This window comes from Papio anubis, chromosome 3 (genome assembly GCF_008728515.1).
Source record: "Papio anubis isolate 15944 chromosome 3, Panubis1.0, whole genome shotgun sequence".
Taxonomy (NCBI): domain Eukaryota; kingdom Metazoa; phylum Chordata; class Mammalia; order Primates; family Cercopithecidae; genus Papio; species Papio anubis.
In genome coordinates this window covers 41221361-41238208 of record NC_044978.1, presented here as the reverse complement: position 1 = coordinate 41238208, position 16848 = coordinate 41221361, and the positions used below count along the sequence as shown (strand labels likewise).

Below are 16848 nucleotides of genomic sequence, written 5' to 3'. Positions count from 1 at the left end.
TCACGAGTCATCACTGGGGCAGGCCAGCGGCCACTCCCCACTTTCCCTGCTCCCACTGCAAATGACGGCTTCTCAGAAGGCTGTGCAGGGAGAGGCTCCTTCTTGCTGCACATCTGGGGCCAATGCTGCTGTTCTGAGGTTACACAATCACTTCAGTGGTGATGAAGCCTGAATGATACATCCTCTCTAAAGTAGGTCCCCCATGATTTCAATAGCGTGCTCATTTCTTATATGTTATCTGCTGACTCCAGAATGTTTAACATGAGCATTGGGGCAGGGGATATTGGAATTTTATTTTCCAAGATCAAAATTTTAGCGATATTGATGGGGTTAGGGCAAAAGATACATTGACTCAACTGTAAATACTCCAATGCTAGTAGTTTCACTGGACACAAAAGACTGGCAACTATTTAGTCCAGGTGTTCCAGAAATAGCCTTCGAAATATTGGAAAATGACCTGCAGTGATTATATAAGAAGTTTGGCCTTCATCTGAAACAAAACAGTGTTATTCTTGGATATGGCACCAAAAACATAGGCAATGAAAGAAAAAAGATAAATATGAGTAGAAGAAAATTAAAAACTGTGCATCCAAGGTCACCATCAAGAGAGTTAAAAGGCAACCCAAAGAATGGGAGAAGATATTTTCAATCATATGTCAGGCATGGGGTTAATATTCAGAATATATAAAGAACAACTACAACTCAACAACAAAAAAGCAAACTGAATCAAAACTTGATAAAGGACTTGCCAAAGCCATTTCTCCAAAGAAGATACACAAATGCCCAATAAGCACAAGAAGAGATGCTTGACAGCTCTAGTCATTAGAGAAATGCAAATCAAAACTAAAACTGCAATGAGATAGCATTTCACACCCATTAGGATGGCTATTATCAAAAAAAGGGGGAAATAACAAGTGTTCAAAAAACAGTGGAAAATAACAAATGTTGACAAGGATATAGAGAAATTGGAACCCTTGTATGCCACTGGTGAAAATGTATAATGGTGCAGTGCTTTGGAGGACAGTGTGACAGTTCCTAAAGAGATTAAACAGAGAATTACCATATGACACACCATTCCACTTCAGGCATATACCCAAAGGAACTGAAAGCAAGTGCTCAAATAGATATTTGTACACAAGTATTCACAGCTGGGCACAGGGCTCATGCCTGTAAATCCCAGCACTTTGGGAGGCCAAGGAGGGTGGATCACCTGAGGTCAGGAGTCTGAGACCAGCCTGGCCAACATGGTGAAACCCAGTCTTTACTAAAAATACAAAAATTAGCCGGGCGTGGTAGTGGATGCCTGTAATCCCAGTTACTCGGGAGGCTGAGGCAGGAGAATCGCTTGAACCCAGGAGGCGGAGGTTGCAGTGAGCTGAGATTGTGCCACTGTACTCCAGCCTGGGCAACAAGAGCAAAACTCCATCTCAAAAAAAAAAAAAAAAAAAATCCCAAAAAACAAAATGTGTTCACAGCAGCATTATTCACAATTCCAAAAGGTGAAAACAGCTCAAGCATCCATCCACGGATTAACAAAATGTGGCATACACAGAGAGCTATTATTCAGTCTCAAAAAGAAATGAAATTCTGATACATGCTACAGCACCAGGAACCTCAAAAACATTAAGTGAAATGAGCCAGATAAAAAAGAACAAATACTTTATGATTCCACTTATATGAGGTACCTAGAATGGCCAAATTCATAGAAACAAAGCAGAATAGCGCTTACCAGGAGTAGGGGAAAGGAAGTTCGTGTTTAAGGGTTATAGTTTCTGGGATGGATGGTGGTGACGGTTGCACAACTATGTGAACGGACCTAATACCACTGAATTGTACACTTAAAATGGATAAAATGGTAAACTGTGAGCTATGTATATTCCACAATAAATGTTAATTTTGAAAAAACAGATTCTAAACCCCAACCTGCTCCCAGTGCAGGCTGAAAGGGAGGCTGCCCACTTGTGCTCAGATGGGCCCCTGAGCCATGTGGCTCTGCTTCTTCCCTGTCTGATAATATCTCAGCAGAATGTGACATGGTATGAAAAGTCCATCCCTTACCACTTTAGCAGCATTTTATTTGTTTCTATACCTAAGGAAAGTACAACCTTAACAAGGTTACGCTACCACTCACGATGGGCTCCCTTCTGAAAACCCAGGCTCCATGATGCCATCGCTCAGCTGAGTGTTTCTGGCAGGCTCTCTCAGTGGGTGAGTTTTGGAGAGTCCTGAAGCCCTCCTCGATCTGACCAAGAGACCAAAAGGCACTTCTTGGCCAAAAGTTTGTCAGTGAGCATGCTCGGTGCAGCAGTAAACGCTAGGCACGTGGGAGGCCTTTGGGGACCTTAGTGGGAAGCTTAGTGGTGCTGATGGAGTGACAGAGGCAGGGTTGTCCCACGCAGCCTCCCAGGGCTGGTTTCGGAGTCTAGGCTGGTACAGGCTCAGGCAGTCTGGGTCTGTCCAGTGCCGGCCCAGGAATGGGCTGGCTGGGATGGGAGGGTGGAGGGGTGGAGTAGGTGCTACAGTGTCTCATGGGAAACCAAGGGCATTTCTGAAAACTCATCCCGGCCCCCAGCCATTAGCATCTGATTGTTACCAAGACTGTGTTTTAATTTGTTCTTCATCCCCATTTTTATAACAAATTCAACACCAGTCACTGGTCTCTGGTCAGGGGTGAATATTAAATCCTCGAAACATGTTGTTTGGATGCTGTGCTAAGCAAGATGGGCTCAATTTCCTTCTAATTTTTTTTGTTTAATTTTATTTAATTTCCACCTTAAGTTTCCTTGTATTAAAAGCCTCATTCTAGACCACAGCTCTGCCTTCTTGAGAATAAGGTGTATTGTACATGTGGAAAACACAAAGCAAAATGACACAATGGAAAAGAAGAAAGTAGAGCTTAAAGATAAAGGGGTAATTAGAACCTTGCTGAACAAAGGAAGTGTAATGAAAGGGTGGTGTTTGAAATGCATTGGCATGTTACTGTATATAGAAGTATGAACTTTTCCTAATCTTGTTTTCAATATTTCCTAGATCCTTCCTGCAAATGTACACTATGCTGAGCAAAGTACAAATCTGACTTGTGTTTATATGTTACCAACTTCAACATCAGGTTTAATCTAGATTAGGCAGCTAAATCCTTGCTTCAATCTCCCCAAAAAAGGAACATCAAGCAATAAGGGGCAGACCCTAGAGGCCAGAGGCAGCCTTAGGTAAGAACACGTGAGAGCAAGGTATCTCAAGGTAATAGATAAGGACTGTTTTCTTCCCTTGATTCTATGATGCCACAGAAAGCAAATAGGGACGGTCTGGCAAACAACAATTGCAGGTCAAATCTGGCCTTTATGCTTTAAAGTTTTTTCCATGTTTGTGTTTTTTACACTTTTAAATGACTGAAAAAAAAATTCAAAGAGTAATATTTTGTGACATGTTCAAATGTTATGAAATTGTTTAGAACACGGCCACACTCATTCATTCATTCACATATATCCTGTGACCGCTGTCATGCTACAGTGGCATAGCCGAGTAGCTGTAACCAAGATTGTGTGACCCACAGAGCCTAAAATAGTTACTATGTGGCCCACTACAGAAGAAGTTTACTGACCCATGGATTGGAAGGCATCTCAGAGAGTCAATAATAGCTTTGGAAGGAACAGGTTTTGCTTGTTTGTTTGTTAAAGTATATAAATCAAATATACAATGTCTTCATCTTATTTAGTATTTGGTAGTTTTCAAAACTACTAAAATGTGGGAGAAAAGAGGTCTCCAAATTAAGTGATATGGTGGTACTTAGATCTGGCTTTCCTGTTACCATACAGATTCTTCTAGCCTTTAGGAAACGCTTTAGAAAGAATCCTAGCCCCGTGGGAACTGAACAGTGAGATCACTTGGACTCGGGAAGGGGAACATCACACACCGGCGCCTATCATGGGGAGGGGGGGGGGGGAGAGGGGAGGGATTGCATTGGGAGTTATACCTGATGTAAATGACGAGTTGATGGGTGCAGCACACCAACATGGCACAAGTATACATATGTAACAAACCTGCACATTATGCACATGTACCCTAGAACTTAAAGTATAATAATAATAATAAATTAAAAAAAAAAGTAGGGATGTTATTGCCTTATGCCAACCATTTTATATACCTTTTCTAATTTACACTAATCATGTGTAATTTTTACTGCAAATTCAGTAACACTTTTATTTGAAACTATGTCGTTCTGTTTAACTTAATAAACTAATAACCTGTTAAAAAAAAAAAAAAAAAAAGAAAAGAAAGAAAGAATCCTAGCCCCTGTGGACGTAGGGCTAGGTAACCGAAGACATCATGCAACATAAAGGTTCCAGAATTTGTCATTCAAATAGAGAGCTTCTGTCACACATGTCTCACATTTTTGGCTGCTCCTTTAGGAGTCATTTCCCTTTGAGCCTACATTCCCTGGGGAATTCACAGTTGATCCTTGATATCATAGTAGCTAACTATGTCTTGCAAAGTCACCTGAACACTGATTTAACACATACTGAACAATTGCTCCTAGGGGAAATACAGGGTTAGGTTCCCACAAGCTGCTGAAGCCACCCCCATAGGGTTGACAAGAATCGCATGCCAGGTCTGGACAGAAATATAGTTAAGTATTAATCATGCTGCACTTTGGCCCACTTCCTAGTTGCTAAAAGTCACATAGCACTAGATACTGACCATACAGACAGGATCTCTTGACACTAGAATCAAAGGCTTTTGTTTAAGGATCGCTTAAGACAAGCCTGTCCAACCCATGGCCCACGGGCTGTATGTGGCCCAGGACGGCTTTGAATGCGGCCCCACACAAATTCATAAACTTTCTTAAAATATGAGATTCTTTTGCTTTTTTTTTTTTAAAGCTCATCAGCTGTCGCTAGTGTTAGTGTATTTTATGTGCAGCCCAAGACAATTCTTCTTCCAATGTGGCCCAGGGAAGCCAAAAGACTGGACACCCCTGGCTTAAGATGTTTTTCAGATCCTGAATTCCAGCAACCAGTTTGAAGACCCCCCTACAGAGGAACAGGATCAGCATGAGAATATGGCTTCTCCATCTCCCTGCTCAGCGACTTCCCCTTGTACTCTTTGACCAATCAAAGACCTCCACACTTCCGCCCACTCCCAAGCCCTTAAAAACCCTTGCCCCAAACTCCTGGGGAGATAGGTTTGAGGTTTGTCCCATCTCTTTTGGTGCGACTCTGATTAAACCTCTCTGCTGCAATCCAGTGTCTTGGTGTATTGACTTTCTGTGTGCATCAGGCAATAACCTATTACAATTACATTGCTGGTCACAACTTTTTCAACAAATGACAATATATAACCTTGTTTTATGTGTGTTTCTGTTTAAAGGCATCTTATTTAATGTATACTGCCAATTCCCTAACACTGGCCTGAAGAATGCTTCTTTAACACACATATTTTCTCCATAAGCCACGTCATAGTTTTCTTGCACTTAGGAACATAGACAGCACTGGGGCTCTGTGCTTGGGGGTCATCTCAACAGCGGACTCACCAACAAAATGCACAAAAGTGCAAAAAACCATGGCATGCAGTAGACCTCAAAAAGGATGAGTATTTATGGCATTAGAGCTGAAACAAGAGAGCAGAGTCTGCTTGTTTGACCTTGCCAGGAACATGCACATTGGTGGCAGGCATTTTTCACTGCTCTGCACATCTAGGAATGCCTGCAAAAGTGCCCCGAGCATTGATTTTAGGGTTACAAATACATTTTAGTGAGTAGGTGAAGTTGCAAATACAAAATCTGAGAATGATGAGGATTGACTGTCTGCAGTTTAACCCACATACACTTTCTAGTCCCTTTAACTATGACCTTGATACACTTAATTGGTCAACTGGCATCTTCCTAGCCTTTTAAATGTCAATCATTTAAAATTATCTCCTCTTTCTATAATGACACTGACAATAACATTTCTCTATTGCTCAAGAGAGTCTCACTCCTTATGGAATTCCTTCACTATTTTCTTTTTGTATCAAATGAGGCCCTGGGTTTAAAAGTTCCTTTTTGAGCATATCAGTGTCTCTTGTCTGCCTGAATTCTTATGTCCTGCTTCACCCAAACTTTCTGTCTTTCCTATCTCTGCTATCTTTTTCCCTGGCCACACCTGCAAGGTGTTCTACCCATTGCAAGCTTACTTCAGGCTGAATTCTGACAAACACCATCTTAAGTAGATTCTATCATGCCTGGGCCAGGCTGTGTAACTGGTGGGGCCGTGGGCAAAATGAACATAAGGGGACCCTCGTTCAAAGTTTACTAAGAATTTCAAGATGGGAGCAGCAGAATATTATGCCAAGAGTGGGACTGCAAGGCCACACCCCCATGACACTTGGCCCTGGAGATGCCCACGTTATGCATAAGCCCAGAGTGACACCTAACCTATCAGCAATGGAGCTACCTAGGTGGAGGGCTGGGCTGCCACCCACAGGAGCCACCTGATGGCTCCCTCAGGTGCTTCTTTCCCTCCTGCCTCATTTATGAGCCCCTGAAAATGCATTTAATCACTCCATCTTAATTCCTTTCTCTATAAAAAGGATAAAAATAATCCAAGTAAGCATTACTATTGTTTTCTTTTTATAGAGAAAGGAATTAAGGCAGGAGGGTGATTAAGTTTAAATAGTAATATTTACTCATCCTCGCCTCATGGAAACATTAGAAGGATTTAATCACAGGACTTAGAAGGAAAGACACTATGTAAATCCCAGGTATTACACAGTTATTATTATATTGTAAGAAGAGGGATTTGAGCTGCATAGGAGCGGGGGATTTATTGACACAGGTGTTAGACAATAAGATAGTTTCCCAAAATCTCCCCTAGATATATTTCAGATCAGGAAAAGATTCCTGTGTGTCAGGTTTGATTTAGATGTGATCTTCTAGAAGCACAGCCTATAGGACCTTCAGTGATTTTTTTCTCCCTAAAATTTTTGTTTTTTCCAGAAAGATCACCCTGTGGCAGCACAAATCTCGCAGTCAGGTGGGAATGGAATGCCTGATTTCCTCCCATAATGAGGCAAGATCCTAGTTTTCCTGCAGTGTTCTTACAGAAAATTACTTGCTTGTAAGTCTTCAAAACTAGCTGTGAACACAGGCACATGTTCTATGGGTTTGTAACTTGTGAAAAATCAGTGATGAAGCAAAAGGACTTGGTGATCATAAGAAAAATACTTTTTCCCCTTCTTTAAATAAACTGGGATCAAACACAACTTTTAATTTTTGCCAGTTAAGGATTAAAAGAAACAAACTGTTTTCTGTTGTCATTATATATTCATAAGAGAAAGACGATTTTGGCACCAAAACAAACAAAGTGAAAACAAATAAAAACAGAGAACGGGAGAAAATATTTGCAAGTCATAGATTGGAAAAGGGGTCAATATACAGACTATATAAAGAACTCCTACAACTCAACAATAAAAAAACAAAAAATTGATTAAAAAGTTGGGCAAAGACTTGAAAGACATTTCTTCAAAGAAGACTTACAAATGGCCAATAGCGCCTGGAAAGGTATTCAACATCACTAATCAGGGAAATGCAAATCAAAACTACAATGAGTTACCACTTCACAACCATGAAGATGAGTACTAAAAAGAAATCCCAGAAAATAACAAGTGTTCACAAGGATGTGGAGAAATTAGAATCCTTGTTCACTGTTGTTAGTAATGAAAAATGGTGTATCTGCTGTGGGAAAGTTCGGTATTTCCTCAAAAAAATAAATGTAGAATTATCATATGATCCAGCAATCTAATTTCTGGGAATATTCCCAAAAGAATTGAAAGCAGAGTCTCAAAGAGATATTTATACATCCATGTTCATAGCAGTGCTATTCACAATAGCCAAAAGGTGGCAACCCAGATGTCTCTTGACAGATTAGTAGGCAAACACAATGTGGTGTATACACACAATGAAATATTATTCAGCCTTATAAAGGGAGGACATTCTGACACCTGCTGCAACATGGATGAACTTGGAGGACACTATGCTAAGTGAAATGAGCCAGTCACAAAAAGACAAATACTCATATGAGCTACTCCTAGTAGTCAAATTCAGAGACAGAAAGAGGGGCATGGGGAGCTTTAGTTTTGCAAGACAAAGAGCTCTGGAAATTGGTTGTACAACAATGTGAATGTACTTAACACCCACACTGTACACTGAAAAATGGTTAACATGGTGAATTCTATGCTTGTGTATTTTACCACCATTAAAAATAAAATAATAAAAAAGCATAAACTCTTATATGGACATTCCCCCTCCTCATTTCTCTAAAACATAGTACAATTGCATCTTAGAATGTCGCCTGGTTGTTGAACAACAGTTGGTAAGCACTGTGACTTGTCTAAAAACCAGCCACTGAAAAGACATTAACCTTCTTGAAAGAGGTAAGTATATTACCCAGGTTTTGCATTAAGTCAGCCACAGAAAGCTATGACTAAGCACGAAAGACTGAAGAAGACAGAGGTTCTGTGGCTGCAAGTGGAAATGAACCATCATTAGAATTAAGGTGTAATGTGAAAGTGATGGGTGAGGAAGGGCTCAGGACCTGCATCACTGAACTAAATCATGACTTAAAAAGCAAGATCAGCTCAGAAGCCTCATAGCTGCCTTTGATGCTGAACTCTTCACATGGTGATACACACACATCCTCACATATACACACATATATGCATATAGTACATAATAAAGTCAGCTATGGTCTGGAATAGAGTTTCGGGGTTATTTACAAAGATAGTCTTGTTAAGCTGATGGGATGTCTTAGCCAGGCTTAAACATATAAACACAAAGACATTGTATATTCTCTCAATCACATTTGAACTGCTCACTTACATACATCCCACCATGTAACAGAAACAGCCATCATTCTCTTTTATTTATTAAGGCAATTTTACTATGGAGCTTTGCTGGACAACACTCTTGATACTAAAAAAAAAAAATGGACTGCTGTCCCTGTTTGCTTTGTGGCTTCTAATATAGCTACTGGAAACCCCATGAGCATTATTGCGCCTTGAGTCGATCCACTATTCTTCACAACCACCTCCCAGTTGCTATGGCTACTGAAAGTTGTTCAGGCCATTTGCTAACTGACCTTTCTGCAGCTTCTGCCCCTCAGGCCCCTCACTGGCAAAGTGGGGCACACACTCTCTTTTCTGGCTTGTCCTGAATGTCCCCATTCTACCTCCTTTTCTTCCCTTAGCAGCAGCGCTTTCCCAGACTTATTGCAGCCACCTCCCCATTTGACCACAGTGTTTCCTTTGGACCCTCTCCCGTTCTGCCCTTTTCTTGAGCTGCACCAACACCTGGGCAGTTTCATCCACTCCCAGCTTCAGTGACCACCCACGTGCTGCCGCCTCCCACATCTGCAGCAGCAGGCTGCCTTCCTCACCTTCATCCACAGAACTGTTTACCTGCTGTCCCTCCAGAATGTCCTAAAGGTCTTTCAAATCCTGTACGTCCTAAACAAGCTCTTCATCCCCCCTCCCAGATCTCCTTGCCCTGAGCCCCGTCCTCTGTGCAGGTACCACCCTGCCCAGCTATCTGCTTCCAATCCTGGGGAGTCCTCTTTGACTTGCTCTTTACTCTCTCAACCTCCCCATCCCATTCATCACCAGGAGTCATCATTCCACCACCTGAACCTCTGTTGGTGCTCCTGCCCCAACTTGGCTCTACCACCTCTCGTCTGAACCACAGCACCAATATCCTACTGGGACGCTACCTCCTGCCACTCCTGGATCCTCTAGAATCCGTCAGACAGCACCATTCAGCACAGCTTTCTGCACAGCTTTCTGTTGTCATTACAACAGAATGGTGGTGACTAGCCACATGTGGCTGTGGGGCACTTGAAATGCAGCTAGCGTGTCTGGGGGACTCCTTTTCCATTTCACTTAAATGTAAAGAGCCCCACATGGCAGTGGAAATGGCATTGGACAGATCAGCTCCAGATTCTCTACAAATGTGGTGAAAATGCCTCAACAGCTTCCTTGACCTGGCTTATGGATTCCATCACTGTCTTCCTTCTCTTTCTCTCCATTCCTCCCATGGCTCTCTTGGATACAAGGACATTCTCTCTTTCTCAAAATCAGAATGCTTCTCCCTCCCTTGGGATGTTAACTCCTTTGGCTTAGAGTAGCTTCCCTCTATGTGGTAAACCCCGACTTGACTTTTGAGTGGCAGCTAAGCAGTCATTTCCCTTACCTCATGCCATGGCCCCTTCTCTACCCTGCCACTTCCCTTTCCAGATGCTCCACGCGTGGTCCTGACACTCCGTAGCACAGTACCTTTCATGCCGGGTTTTCAATCCAGTTTACATGTCTATATTCCCCATCAGACTGCAAGCTCTGTCCTCACAGAGGACACAGGCCCCAGGTCTCTTGTACGGTTGTTGTACCCACAGTGCCTGTGCTGTGCCTGGCATGGTAGAGGCTACCATATGTGCCTCCCCTGCCAGTGGGCTCATGGCCCAAAAGCCAGGCCTGCCCTCTGGGAAGCAGGGCCACTCAGTAGCCCTTCCTTTGCACGTACCCATAGAGGCTGTTTAGAGGGGTAACTGACAGAGATGGCTCATTTCACAGAGTGAAGACCAACTGGACACTGAAAAATCTCTTTTTTAATGTAGTATTCTGGTTACGAAAAGCCTCTGTCCGACAGGTTTGGGAGGAAGAGTCACTGAGCAATTCTGCTGCCTCTCACTATACGAACCTATTCCAAACCCTTGGGGAGCTTTGAGAGATGCAACCATGGCCACTGAATGATGCTGCCCTTGAACCACGAATGTGGTGGCCGAAGGAGGAACACATAAGGATGCCCTTTCCAGCTCTACGCAGAGTTACATATTCCAGTTGGACGCCATGGCCCCAGCTGCAGGCATGTAACAAACACCAGTCCTTGGCTTGTCCAGACCTCCCCATACCACACCTCAAGGCGTCTAGGCCATGCTTTTCCTTCACACTGAAATCACATTTTCACCTATCATGTCCTATTTACCACCCATTTTTAATTATATTTGATGCATTTTCCCAATTGTACAAAATAAAGATGCTTTATATGAAAATAAGCATCCATTGGCACAAGTCAGCCAGAACAATGCATTCTGAACTAGGCTATACTCGTGAAATAAGAAATTTGTAAATGTAAATGCCAGCTCTTAATCTACTTTAGGATTTCAAATTTGGCTCCGCCACCTCTCACTGTAAGACCTTAGTAATCGTTATAGAGATACTGTAAGGCCTTAGCAATTGTTCCATTATCCACTAGGCAATGAGTAAGATCTCCCATATCAGTTATTCATTTAATTTGAAATCTTTATACCTATGAAGATGTCCTTTTCAAAAACAGTGAGGTTTTTTTTTTTTTTTTTTCCATAAATTATGTCCTCCCCTCTCCCTTGGTGTCTTGCAAGAGGCTTTGCTACCAGTTAGCTGACTGGAATAAATGATTCTTCCTTTACTTAGAGCCCTTCTTAGTCATGGCCTTGTCAAAGAAGAAAGCAGCGCAACACCGCTAACAATTATATTAAATAGTTTAGCTTGGTGAGAGAGAATGTGGCTTTGAATCTCAATCTCTCAGTGTCTCTTACATACATATTCATGGTACTACCAGCTCTGGGTACTTTATTATAGACATAGAAGCAAGTAGCCTTATTTCATTGTCACCTGAGCAACAGGAAGAGAGGGTGAACATTTGTTCAGTGCCTGTTAATGCGGTAGATGTCTTGGTTCCTGTGTTATTTCATTCACTTCCCCAAACTTCCTACAAGATGGGTATTACTACGGCCTTACAGTTGAAGAAACCAAAAGCCAAAAGTTGAAGTAAAGCACCAAGATGGCTGAAAGAAAGGGTGACCTAGCACCAGAGGCCACACTCTTTCTGTCGTCCGCAGTGGTCTCATTTCCATGGCGGGCTCCTATTTTGGCCTCAGAACATTTCCTGAGGAGAAACTTTGCCTGAGTGGAAAGATGTAAGACAGAATAAAATATGAAGTGAGTGGGCTACGCAAGTAAATGGTGAACACAGCCAAATGTGCAGCTTCCATTCTTCTATATGAGGTAAGAAATGCTTAAAGTAGATTTGTGTCTTCCTGTACACCACTTCTAGTGTGATCCTGAGGAAAATTACCAGACCACAGCAAGATGCAAAAGCACCCACTAATTATATGAACTATGACTCTCTCAAAATAATGTGTGAATAAAAATAATAAAGGGGATATCATCACTGATCCCAAAGAAATACAAACTACCATCAGAGAATACTATAAACACCTCTATGCAAATAAACTAGAAAATCTAGGAGAAATGGATACATTCCCAGACACATATACCTTCTCGAGACTATAATGAATCCCTGAATAGACCAATAACTAGTTCTGAAATTGAGGCAGTAATTAATAGCCTACCAACCAAAAAAAAAAAAAGCCCAGGACTAAACGGATTCACAGCTGAATTCTACTGGAGGTACAAAGAGGAGTTGGTACCATTCCTTCTGAAACTATTACAAAAAATAGAAAAAGGGGGAATCCTCCCTAATTTATTTTAATGAGGCCAGCATCATCCTGATACCAAAACCTGGTGGAGACACAACAAAAAAAGAAAACTTCAGGCCAATATCCCTGATGAATATCGATGTGAAAATCCTCAATAAAATACTGGCAAACTGAATCCAGCAGTACATCAAAAAGCTTATTCACCACGATCAAGTTGGCTTCATCCCTGGGATGCAAGGCTGGTTCAACATACACAAATCAATAAATGTAATCCATCACATAAACAGAACCAAAGACAAAAACTACATGATTATCTCAATAGATGCAGAAAAGGCCTTCGATAAAATTCAACATCCCTTCATGTTAAAAATTCTCAATAAACTAGGTATTGATGTAACATATCTCAAAATAATAAGAGCTATTTATGACAAACCCATAGCCAATATCATACTGAATGGGCAAAAGCTGGAAGCATTCCCATTGAAAACCAGCACAAAACAAGGAAGCCTTCTCTCACCACTCCCATTCAACATAGTATTGGAAGTTCTGGTAAGAGAAAGATATAAAGGGTATTGAAATAGGAAGAGAGGAAGTCAAATTGTTGCTGTTTGCAGATGACATGATTCTATATTTAGAAAACCCCATCATCTCAGCCCCAAAACTCCTTAAGCTGATAAGCAACTTCAGCAAAGTCTCAGGATATAAAATCAATGTGCAAAAATCACAAGCATTCCCATACACCAACAATAGGCAAGCAAAGGGCCAAATCATGAATGAACTCCCATTTACAACTGCTACAAAGAGAATAAAATACCTAGGAATACATCTTACAAGGGAAGTGAAGGACATCTTCAAGGAGAACTGCAAACCACTGCTCAAGGAAATAAGAGAGGACACAAACAAATGGAAAAACATTCCATGCTCATGTATAGGAAGAGCCAATATCATGAAAATAGCCATATTCCCCCAAATAGTTTACAGATTCAATGTTATTCCCATTAAGCTACCATTGACTGTCTTCACAGAATTAGAAAAAACTAATTTAAATTTCATATGGAACCAAAAAAGAGCCCATATAGCCAAGACAATTCTAAGCAAAAAGAAAAAAGTTGGAGGCATCACGCTACCTGAATTCAAACTACATGACAAGGCTACGGTAACCAAAACAGCATGGTACTGGTACCAAAACAGATATATAGACCAATGCAACAGAACAGAAACCTAGAAATAACACCACACATCTACAACCATCTGATCTTTGACAAACCTGACAAAAACAAGCCATTGGGAAAGGATTTCCTGTTTAATAAATGGTGCTGGGAAAACTGGCTAGCCATATGCAGAAAACTGAAACTGGACCCTTTCCTTACACCTTATACAAAAATTAACTCAAGATGGATTAAAGACTTAAACATAAAACCTAAAACCATAAAAACCCTAGAAGAAAACCTAGGCAATACCATGCAGGACATAGGCATGGGCAAAGATTTCATGAGTAAAACACAAAAAGCAATGGCAACAAAAGCCAAACTTGACGAATGGGATTTAATTACACTAAAGAGCTTCTGCACAGCAAAAGAAACTATTATCAGACTGAATAGGCGACCTACAGAATGGAAGAAAATTTTTGCTATCTACCCATCTGACAAAGGTCTAGTACCCAGAATCTACAAGGAACATAAACAAATTTACAAGGAAAAAAAAAAAAAAAAAACCAAACCAAAAACCCCATCAAAAAGTGGCAAAGACCCTTCTCAAAAGAAGACATTTACACAGTCAGCAAACATGAAAAAAAGCTCATCACCACTGCTCATTAGAGAAATGCAAATGAAAACCACGATGAGATATCATCTCACACCAGTTAGAATGGCAATTATTAAAAAGTCAGGAAACAATAGATGCTGGCGAGGCTGTGGAGAAATAGGAATGCTTTTACACTGTTGGTGGGAATGTAATTTAGTTCAGCCATTGTGGAAGACAGTGTGTTTATTCCTCAAGAATCTAGAACCAGAAATACCATTTGACTCAGCAATCCCATTACTGGGTATATAACCAAAGGATTATACATCATTCTACTATAAAGACACATGCACATGTATGTTTACTGTAGCACTATTTACGATAGCAAAGACTTGGAACCAATCCAAATGCCCATCATTGATAGGCTAGGTAAAGAAAATATGGCACATAAACACCATGGAATACTACACAACTATAAAAAAGAATAAGTTCATGTCCTTTGCAGGGACATGGATGAAGCTGGAAGCCATCATTCTCAGCAAATTAATACAGGAACAGAAAAGCAAACAACACGTTCTCACTCATCAGAGGGAGGTGAACAATAAAAACACATGGACACAGGGAGGAGAACACCACAAACTGAGGCCTATTGGGAGGTCAGGGACAAGGGAGGGAGAGCATTAGGACAGACACCTAATGCATGTGGGGCCTAAAACCTAGATGACGGTGCTCGCTTTGGCAACACATATACTAAAATTGGAATGATACAGAGATGATTAGCATGGCCCCTGTGCAAGGATGACACACAAATTCGTGAAGCGTTCCATATTTTGTTCAGTTAGGAAAAGAAGAAGTCAAATTGTCCCTGTTTGCAGATGACATGATTATATATTTAGAAAACCCCATTGTCTCAGTCCAAAATCTCCTTAAGCTGATAAGCAACTTCAGCAAAGTCTCAGGATATAAAATCAATGTGCAAAAATCACAAGCATTCTTATACACCAGTAACAGACAAACAGAGAGCCAAATCATGAATGAACTCCCATTCACAATAGCTTCAAAGAGAATAAAATACCTAGGAATCCAACGTACAAGGGATGTAAAGGACCTCTTCAAGGAGAACTACACACCAGTGCTCAGTGAAATAAAAGAGGACACAAACAAATGGAAGAACATTCCATGCTCATGGATAGGAAGAATCAATATTGTGAAAATGGCCATACTGCCCAAGGTAATTTATAGATTCAATGCCATCCCCATTAAGCTACCAATGACTTTCTTTACAGAATTGGAAAAAAACTGCTTTAAAGTTCATATGGAACCAAAAAAGAGTATGCACTGCCAAGACAATCCTAAGCCAAAAGAACAAAGCTGGAGGCATCACGCTACCTGACTTCAAACTATACTACAAGGCTACAGTAACCAAAACAGCATAGTACTGGTACCAAAACACAGATACAGACCAATGGAACAGAACAGAGCCCTTAGAAATAATACCACACATTTACAGCCATCTGATCTTTGACAAACCTGACAAAAACAAGAAATGGGGAAAGGATATTTAATAAATGGTGCTGGGAAAATTGGCTAGCCATAAGTAGAAAGCTGAAATTGGATCCTTTCCTTACTCCTTATATGAAAATTAATTCAAGATGGATTAGAGACTTAAATGTTAGACCTAAAATCATAAAAACCCTAGAAGAAAACCTAAGTAATACCATTCAGGACATAGGCATGGACAAGGACTTCATGTCTAAAACACCAAAAGCAACAGCAACAAAACCCAAAATTGACAAATGGGATCTAATTAAACTAAGGAGCTTCTGCACAGCAAAAGAAAGGACCATCAGAGTGAACAGCCAACCTACAGAATGGGAGAAAATTTTTGCAATCTACTCATCTGACAAAGGGCTAATATCCAGAACCTATAAAGAACTCAATCAAATTTAAAAGATAAAAGCAAATAACCCCATGAAAAAGTGGGCAAAGAATATGAACAGACACTTCTCAAAAGAAGACATTCATACAGCCAACAGACACATGAAAAAATGCTCATCATCACTGGCCATCAGAGAAATGCAAATCAAAACCACAATGAGATACCATCTCACACCAGTTAGGATGGCAATCATTAAAAAATCAGGAATCAGCAGGTGCTGGAGAGGATGTGGAGAAATAGGAACACTTTTACACTGTTGGTGGGACTGTAAACTAGTTCAAGCATTGTGGAAAACAGTATGGCAATTCCCCAAGGATCTAGAACTAGAAATACCATTTGACCCAGCCATCCCATTACTGGGTATATACCCAAAGGATTGTAAGTCATGCTGCTATAAAGACACATACACACATATGTTTATTGCAGCACTATTCACAATAGCAAAGACTTGGAATCAACCCAAATGTCCATCAGTGACAGACTGGATTAAGAAAATGTGGCACATATACACCATGGAATACTATGCAGCCATAAAAAAGGATGAATTCGTGTCCTTTGTAGGGACATGGATGCAGTTGGAAACCATCATTCTCAGCAAACTATCGCAAGAACAGAAAACCAAACACCGCATGTTCTCACTCATAGGTGGGCACTGAACAATGAGAT

General features: G+C 40.9%; 1 protein-coding gene and 1 non-coding gene across 4 annotated transcripts in view; one reads left to right on the top strand and one right to left on the bottom strand.

The window, feature by feature from the left end:
- NR3C2 (nuclear receptor subfamily 3 group C member 2) overlaps positions 1-16848 on the bottom strand; it is a 363688-nt gene that overhangs the window by 14159 nt on the left and 332681 nt on the right. The gene's annotated exons all lie outside the window — the stretch shown is intronic.
- Positions 14970-15076, top strand: LOC116274405. The gene has a single exon (XR_004183009.1). It is a non-coding gene; the product is annotated as a U6 spliceosomal RNA (small nuclear RNA).